Source organism: Lacerta agilis, chromosome 1 (assembly GCF_009819535.1).
Source record: "Lacerta agilis isolate rLacAgi1 chromosome 1, rLacAgi1.pri, whole genome shotgun sequence".
NCBI lineage: Eukaryota > Metazoa > Chordata > Lepidosauria > Squamata > Lacertidae > Lacerta > Lacerta agilis.
Genome location: NC_046312.1, coordinates 118650806 through 118660192, shown reverse-complemented (window position 1 = coordinate 118660192; position 9387 = coordinate 118650806).

Genomic DNA, 9387 nt, shown 5'->3' with positions numbered 1-9387 from the left:
TTTGTTCTAATAAATGTATATCAGTAGTCACTGGCCAGGTTTAGATAAACTTTGGTCCAAGATTTAGTCACCTCCAGGATCTGTTCCTGGGTCATTATCCTGGCTCCTTAGCTTATATTGCAACAGACTTCCATGATTCAGATATGACAGAGAACTCTGGTTTAATTGTGCAGTGCTTAGATTATTGTACACTGCTCAGAGAGCTGTTTGCATAAGTGGTTTATAAACCTTCCCAATAAATACAGTGGTACCTTGGTTCTTGAATGGCTTAATTGTCAAACAAATCAGCTCCTGAACGCGCAAATCCAGAAGTAAAAACATCTAACGCAGCTTTGCTTGAGTGCAGGAAGCTTCTGCAACCAATCGGAAGCCGCGCCTTGGTGTTCGAACGGTTTTGGGAGTCGAACGGACTCCCGGAACGGATTAAGTTCAAGAACCAAGGTAGCACTGTAAATTCAAATCAGGAATAAAGCAGCAAAGAAGGACGTCACCTCCAACCTGACTTCCGGTAGAAAACTAGAAGTTGCATCGGAGCCCCACAGTGTGGGAGCTGAGCCCCCACAAAAAAATTTATGGCCCCCCAGGCCCCCCTAGAATTGGCACCAGTGGCAGCGTATACACACAAAAGGCCCTATACTCGATTCAGCTCAAGTAGGAAGCACAGATTTTGCTTCTAGCGAAACACCAGATTCTAAATCAAGACCGTGAAAAAGGGCACAGTTTTCCTACCTTCAGATTCCCAGCTGCCGTGAGCACCGACTTCACAGCTCTCATTCCATAATCATAATGGTGCTGGGAAGACAACTGCTCTGAACACAGGCGATAGGTAGCTACAATTTTCACCGACAGAGGCCGAGCGGTAACAAACCCACAGGAGTACAGGACAATTTCAGCAATCATGGCGTAATCAGGTACCATCATTGCCACGGTTCGAAACAGGGCCTATTAAGCAAGCATTGACAGGCAGGTTAATTGCAGAGCTCTATGACAGTCCCTCGGCGGGTGGTCAGTTTCATACTGGGATGGGAGGCTAAATTTCATCATCTTTATGCAAACCGTTCCCCAGATTGGTAAAGACAGTTACTGCCCAAACAGTCCCCCAAAATAAGAAGTGCTAAATAAAACTGGGGGGTGAAATCCTAAAAGCTTTCAAATACTTGGAGGGCACTACACTGGCATATATCCTATGATTATTATTGGGGGGTATATGATGGGTTTACAGGAGTATATGAATCAGGAGCCTTTGTTCTGTCATATGCCTTGGTTTCCCATTCATCCAAAAAACAATAACAGGAGGCAGCATAGGCCACAGCCCTCTGAAATAATATGCCTCTCCTGGCCATGTGCGTATAGAGCAGTGTTTTTCAACCACTGTGCCGCGGCACACTAGTGTGCCGCGAGATGTTGCCTGGTGTGCTGTGGGAAAAATTGTGTTTATTTGATTCCTATTCAAGAGAATTACTTTATATATAGTCAATATAGGCACAGAGTTAAATTTTTTAACATTTTCTAATGGTGGTGTGCCTCGTGATTTTTTTCATAAAACAAGTGTGCCCTTGCCCAAAAAAGGTTGAAAAACACTGGTATAGAGGAAGGGTTGTGTGTTGGGAAGTAACCATTTAGAAGTCCAGAAGAAGAACCTAGTTTCTGTGGTTAGAGTAAACAGTTTGGCAACTGGCTCCATGTCATCGGATTACAATTCTTTGCAAGTAGATAATTTAAGGTTCAAAGGAGTTGCCAGTAGGTCTCTCTGATATCAGAGTGTCGAAGAGAGGGCAGTCCAAAATTATGTGATATATATTGTACCTGATGCATTCATACTGCAAGTCTATTCTGGAAGGGAGGTTATTTTTGGAACCTAGTTAGCTCATGCTACTGCTACTGGGTACCTTAAGGTTGTCCGGGAGTTCTGATCGGCCAGCATAGCCAGGATTCATGGTTATAAAGACGGCACATGTGGGGTTAAGTCTCAGCTCAGTGCCTTCAAACACCAGCAAGTCACAGCCAGAGTTGATGCCTACAGACAGAGGTAAATAGGCATCATTTTAATTGCGGCTGGAATGGGTTTTATCTTAACGCGGGAGAGATAACGAAACCAAAAAAAGGGTACCTCTCTGGATAGTAAGAATTTGCTGAGCCACAACAGAAAGTACTTCCAAGTCAATTCTGTTAAATTCATCGAAGCAGGCCCAGGCTCCGCAGGAAAGCAAACCCTAAAGAGGGACAAAAAATAAATTTTAAAAATTCACCTTTCAGGTGCAGTACAGTGGTACCTCGGGTTAAGAACTTAATTCGTTCTGGAGGTCCGTTCTTAACCTGAAACTGTTCTTAACCTGAGGTACCACTTTAGCTAATGGGGCATACCGCTGTTTCAGCGCCCCCGCCACGCAATTTCTGTTCTCATCCTGAGGTAAAGTTCCTAGCCCGAGGTACCACTGTACTGGACCTGAACTTAATTCGTTCTGGAGGTCCGTTCTTCATCTGAAACTGTTCTTAACCTGAGGTACCACTTTAGCTAATGGGGCATACCGCTGTTTCCGCGCCCCCGCCACGCGATTTCTGTTCTCATCCTGAGGTAAAGTTCTTAACCCGAGGTACTATTTCTGGGTTAGCGGAGTCTGTAACCTGAAGCGTCTGTAACCCAAGGTACCACTGTACATATCTATTCTCAGTTTAAAAATAATGAGGAACTCCCTTGGGAAGAAAGCAGTAGGTGTTTCATTCATTCTCGTCCGATTCTTTAGAACTTGTTCAAACACAAATGCTGGCATTTGTACAAAGAACCCGTGCTTCCTACGAGAGCATTTTTGTTGTTGCCATTAAAGTGCTTTGGTTCTTAATGCTAAATGTTTGCCGGTATTCATTTGCACCTTAAAGAATTTCCCCAGAGCGAGGTAATCCAGTCCATCAGAGCAATTGAAAACCACACATTGCTTGGCGACAGCCTTTGCTAAGTCCTTTGTCGTCTCGGTTTTGCCAGTTCCTGCAGGGCCTTCAGGGGCACCGCCAAGGTGAAGGTGGAGGGCACCAAACAGAGTTCTGAAATTAGAGGGGGGAGAATTTAAAAAGAAAAAGGCACAAGTTACGGAAATGTCTGTCACATTATTTCTGGTTTTTATTTCTATTTTGTGTATAATTTTTATTAAGTTTACAGTTTTGAATATTCATTAAACAACCTTAAAATGTCAATGACTTCCCTTCTTATCTTTCCGTGGTTCAATTTGCATATCATAAATCCCTGCATATTTTACACAAACTAAACCATTCAGTATCCCATTATTACATCCATCAAAACTTGTTTACACTGCTGAATTTATCTTAATGCTGCCAACGTTTTCAAGTGTACACAGTTTCCCCCCCATATATCCAATAAACATTTCCCAATCTTTCCAATGTTCTTCTTGTTCTCTTATTTTATGTTCAGGTAGGTAGCCGTGTTGGTCTGATGCAGTCAAAATAAATTAAAAAATTGTTCAGTAGTGCCTTAGAGACCAACTAAGGCGCTACTGGACAATTTTCTTATTTTATATGTTAGGTCTGCAAGTTGCACATATTCCATCAGTTTTAAGTTGCTGTTCTTCTTTAATTGGGACCTCGCTCGTTTTCCATTTTGGGTCTAACAAAACACAGGCCGCAGTAGTGGCATACATTAATAGCCTTTTTTTGACATCTGAATTATCCCCAACAAAAAGGACTCTGGTCTTTTCCTTCAAAGAATAACACGCTGTAAACTTCAGATTGTTCTTCCAGAGTTTCCCCCAAAGATTAAATTCTCGCCTTTGTATTTATGGAACTTGGACCAACTATGTTGGTATTTTTGTTCTCAACTGCCCAGGGATCAGGGCCGACGAACAGCAGATTAATAAATATAAGTGAATAAATAAATATTACCCAAACTATTTTTTACCTGTAGCATCTATCTGTAAGTGGGGTAATAACCAGCCTAGGGGTATTGCCGAGATATTCGTATCCATACCGCAAACCGGCATTGATCATCTTTGTTTGTAGATGCCCTTCCTATGCAGAAAATAACAACAAAAACACCATGAAATGCATGGAATAAACAGGGGGAGGGTGGAGAAATCACATACAGACCACAGTTTCTTTCTAGTTTCCACTACATCTACTCCAATGTATCGCACGAGGGGGGAGATTGGGGGAATCGCTCGATCTAGCAGGTTGTACAGAGGGAAAGTGGGACACTGCATTTCACCCAATGTGATTGATTACTACCATAAGATACTAATTGCAGCCGTTACAGGTTTTCCACACCTATCAGCTGATCACCCATTCCCACCACCCCTCCCACTCCCTCACTATATTTAAGGATTTGGTGACTTCTGTTTCAGTGTATCTGAAGAAGTGTGCATGCACACGAAAGCTCATACCAAGAACAAACTTAGTTGGTCTCTAAGGTGCTACTGGAAAGAATTTTTTATTTTTACCATAAGATAGTCGTAGTTATAGGCTAATAAATGGGATATCTAATATATGTGTCCTGCTAGCTTTTAGCCAGTTCAAATCTGCTTGGCCCTTGGCTGAGGAAATGAATGCAGGCACAAAATGCTACGATTCTGACAAAATCAGATTAAGGCCACTCAGTTCAAAAGTATATACACTACTCCTATTTCTTCCCCTTTCAAAAACAGTAATATAAAATCTGGACTTCTAAAACAATGTGGCCTTTGACCGAATAAGATTTATATGTGCACCTATTGGAAATTCACCAGGTATGGGACTTCCGGTTAGGTGCCGGTCAATGGCGGACGGGAGTCCGACGGCTCCGTCCTCCGACAGGCTTTAGGGACTTCCGTGCCTGCGCCACGGGTCCCTTAAAGCCACGGGAAGAGCGTCCCGTGGACCTGAGCTTCGTGGGTCCCAGACGTGCCGTCTCCGTTCCCGATTTACCCTCGTAAGGGGGAGAATCGGGCGAGCGGAGCGCCGGCACGGGACTGAAGAAGCGTCTGCCTGCGGAGGATCAAAGCAGCGATCCCGCCAGACTCGAGCACCCGGCACTTCCTGCATAGAGACTTCCAAAGAAACTCTGTAAGTTAAAAATTGGATCATTTTTACAAGATTTAAGAGCACTGCTTGCAGAGGAATTGTGAAAGGAAGCCTGTTCCCTTTAAACTGTTTGCGCGAGCTTGGTAGCGCTAAAAGATCAAAGCCGCGACTAACGGAAAAGTTTTGCGAACTTTTTAAAAGTTGATTAAAAGTTATTTAAAGGATGCTTAAAGACTTAAAAACAGTTGATATGGCAAAAGAAGATGCCCCTCACCCTCTGGATTAGGATTCCGGGTCAGTAGCGGGCTGTAATACATTGTTGCCATTTTTTCTTTGTTGGTGTTTCAGTGACTGTTTACCAGTGGAGACATTTGGACTTTTTTGTAACCAGTTACAAGCTACTTTGTGGACTTTGGTGGTAACACTGCAAGCTAGGAACTGTGACTGGCTTGGGCTATCTGAAAATAGACTCTTCTTGGCTTTAAGGAATTTATATTTTGGAAAATCAAAACTCTTTGCCTAAAAGTTGGACTTTCAGGACTGGTGTGGGCTCCTGGCTCAGCAGCCTCTTTGTTCTCAGGACTGAGCTGCTGGCCACCTGGTGTTTATCTTTGGGACTGTTGGCCTTCTGCTGTGAATGTCTGAGATTGTTACTACAGAAACTGGAGTGACCTTGAGATTACAGCTGCAGAGCCCACAAGGAATGGAACTTAGATCTAAAGGAACTGGCTCTGAAAAAAGAAAAGGCTCTGTTTCCCTTACTCTACAGGAACAAATGGAGAAACTAGTTGTCAGCGTTGCAGAGATTGCAGCAGGATTGAAAAGCGTGACTGATGGATTGAAGCAAACACAAGACCAAGTTTCTTCAGGAAATACAGCAGTGAATTCAGCAATAGAAAAATTACAAGCTGATATAAAAGCTGATATTAAAAATTCTACGCAGACCCTAGAAAAATCTATTGGACAAATTGAGGAGAACGTAAGGAAGAACAGAGAAGAGATTAATAGGATTGGGCAAGAGGTGGCCACCCTGAAAAAGGACTCAGAGGAAATTAAAGTGGTCAAGGAAAAAATAAAAAAGGTGGAGGAAAAACTAGACAACTTAGATTTGGAACAGATAGAGAATATTGGAACACGACAGAGGTCTGTGGAAGAGTCCCTTGCGTTTCTGCAACTACATCAAAGAGAGGGCAACATCCGCCTAAGAAATCTTCCAGAAGTGGAAGGGGAAGACTTAAAAGACTACATAGTGAAGCTATTCTCAGGATTTTGGGAGATAGAAGAAATTAACGTCTCAGCGCGCATAGTGAAGGCCTTCAGATTTGGTCCAAGAGGTTCCAGAGGAAAGAAAAGTAACAAAACAGTCAGTGACTGTTTGATTGTGTGCCACGATCGACACGATAGAGATTTCTTTCTGGATTGCCATTACAGAAATAACCTGGTGGTAGAGCAGAATAAAGTAATTTTTTATAAGGACATCCCCAGATTTTTCCTCGACAAAAGAATTCCTTACAACGACTTGACAACTGAGCTTAGAAAAAGGAAAATCCCCTTCAGTTGGGAATTCCCAGAAGGCCTGGCATTCACGTTTGAAGGAAAAAAGATAAGAATAAGGTCCCTGGCGGAGAAACAGAAGTTTTTGGACAAGCACCTGGAACAATTTAAAGGCACACCACTCGACCCAGCACAATTCTACAGGTTCCCAGAGGTACTTCCACCACCGCCGGGACCACCACCAAGTCTACCAAGTCCAGGCAAGGATCCAGAGGAAGGCAAGAAAGGAGAAGCAACTGGAGGAGAAGATTAGAGAAAGGAAAATGGCGCTCAAGTTGATGACATGGAATGTCCGGGGATTGAACCAGAGACCAAAGAGACGCAGAGTGTTTTATAGCATAGAAAAGAAGAATTTGGACATAATATGTTTACAGGAAACCCACATAGTTCGGCGTCACAGAAGATTGTTACAGAACAAAAAATTAGGCCAAGAATTTATATCATCGGACAAGGTCAAGAAGAGAGGAGTAGTGATTTATGCAAAGGAGAAATATAGCCCAAGACAGCTATTTAAAGATGAAGAAGGGAGATATATCGCAATTGAAATTAACGTACAAGGCGAAAAATTTTTAATTCTGGGACTCTATGCACCAAATGATGGAAAGTCAATTTTTTACAAAAAAATCCATGACTTGCTGTTGGATTATTTGGACTATAAGGTAGTTTGCCTTGGAGACTTTAATGGGGCAGTTTCCACATTAATGGACAGATCTCAAAGAACAAAATTAACAAATGATGGGAAACTCCCAAAGACTTTTTTTGAAATGGTGGACAATTTGAATCTGTTAGATGCTTGGAGATTAAAAAACCCCACAGAAACAGAGGCAACGTACTTTAGTGAATCTCAGCAGTCATGGTCGAGGATAGACTACGTCTGGATCTCGAATGAATTGGCTCCAAAATTACAAAAAGCAGAAATCGGTCCTAAAACGCTTTCAGATCACAATCCGGTACAGGTAAACCTAAAAATGATTTCCAAGGACTCTTTTAGGTGGAGAATGGATGATGCTTTGATGAGAGATACCAAGCTAGTAGAAAGAGCGGCGAAAAAGATGAAAGAATATTTTCAAATTAATTGGAACTCAGATGTGGAGAAAAGGACTGCCTGGGATGCAAGTAAGGCGGTAATGAGAGGATTCCTCATTAGTGAAAAGGTAAAAAAGAAGAAACAACAAAGTGTAGAGATGGAGAGATTGTTGAAATTAATCAAAGAAAAGGAAAAAGAACTAAGAGGACATCCTAGATGTGTTAAAATTCAAAAAGAAATCAAATATTTGCAATCCCAATATGCCAATATTATGAATCAAGATATCGAATGGAAAGTGAAAATGATGAAACAAAGAACATTTGAATCTGCAAATAAATGCGGAAAACTACTAGCTTGGCAATTAAAGAAAAGACAAAAGGCAAATGTCATCAGCAAATTGGTAGTAAATGGAAAAAATGTAGAGAAACCGGAGGAAATCAGATGGTGTTTTCAGAGATTCTATAAACAACTGTACAAGGAGGAGAAGATAGATGACGCAGAGATAGACCGATTCCTGGAGAAGAATGGATTGCAAAAGGTCCCAGAGGAAAAACTAACAACTCTCAACCACCCAATAACGACACAAGAAATAGAAGATGCAATAAACAACATGCAACTGGGGAAGGCTCCAGGACCGGACGGATTAACAGCAAAATATTACAAGACATTGAAAGACTGGCTATCACAGCCGTTAAGAGAAACTTGCAATAGAATACTAGAAGGAGATAGGGCACCAGAGACGTGGAAAGAAGCCTTTATCACACTGATCTTAAAACCAGATACTGATAAGACTTTAATGAAAAACTATCGTCCAATATCCCTCTTGAATGTGGATTATAAAATCTTTGCAAATGTTTTGGCTACAAGGTTGAAAAGAGTGTTGAAAGATTATATACACAGAGACCAAGCAGGTTTCTTGCCAGGAAGGCAAATAAGTAATAATACGAGAATTATTGTGGACATTCTAGAAAAACTGGAGAGAGACATAAACACAGATGCAGCACTATTGTTTGTTGATGCAGAGAAAGCTTTTGACAAAGTATCTTGGACATTCATGAAAAAGAATTTGGAAAAGATGGGAGTTGGAGAAAAATTTTTAAATGGCATAAAGGCCATTTATACAGAACAAAGAGCTAAAGTTATTGTAAACAGTGTGATATCGGAGGAGATTGAAGTAGAGAAAGGAACAAGACAAGGGTGCCCTATCTCCCCTTTACTTTTTATCACGGTCCTGGAAGTCCTTCTAAATATGATTCGGAAAGATAAACAGACAAAAGGAATCAAAGTGGGAGAGAAGGAATACAAATTACGTGCCTTCGCGGATGATTTGATGCTATCCCTGCAAGAACCAGAAGGCAGTGTCCCCAGAGCCTTGGAACTAATTGAACAATTCGGACTTGTAGCTGGCTTCAAATTAAATAAGCAGAAAACCAAAGTTCTAGGTAAAAATATGAGTGCAGAACAGATCCAAAGAATTCAAGAAGCCACTGGCCTCAATTTTGTTAAATCCGTAAAATATCTAGGTATCAATCTCACAAGTAAGAACTTGAACCTGTATAGGGACAATTATGAAAAACTGTGGATGGAGATAAAAAAAGACATGGAGATTTGGACAAGACTCAAACTGTCGTTAATGGGAAGAATAGCAGTGGTTAAAATGAATGTCCTACCAAGGATGCTGTTCTTATTCCAAGCCATACCAATTTTGGATAAATTAGACTGTTTCAAAAAATGGCAAAAGGACCTATCGAAATTTATATGGCAGGGAAAAAAGCCTAGAATAAAATTTAAGATTTTAACAG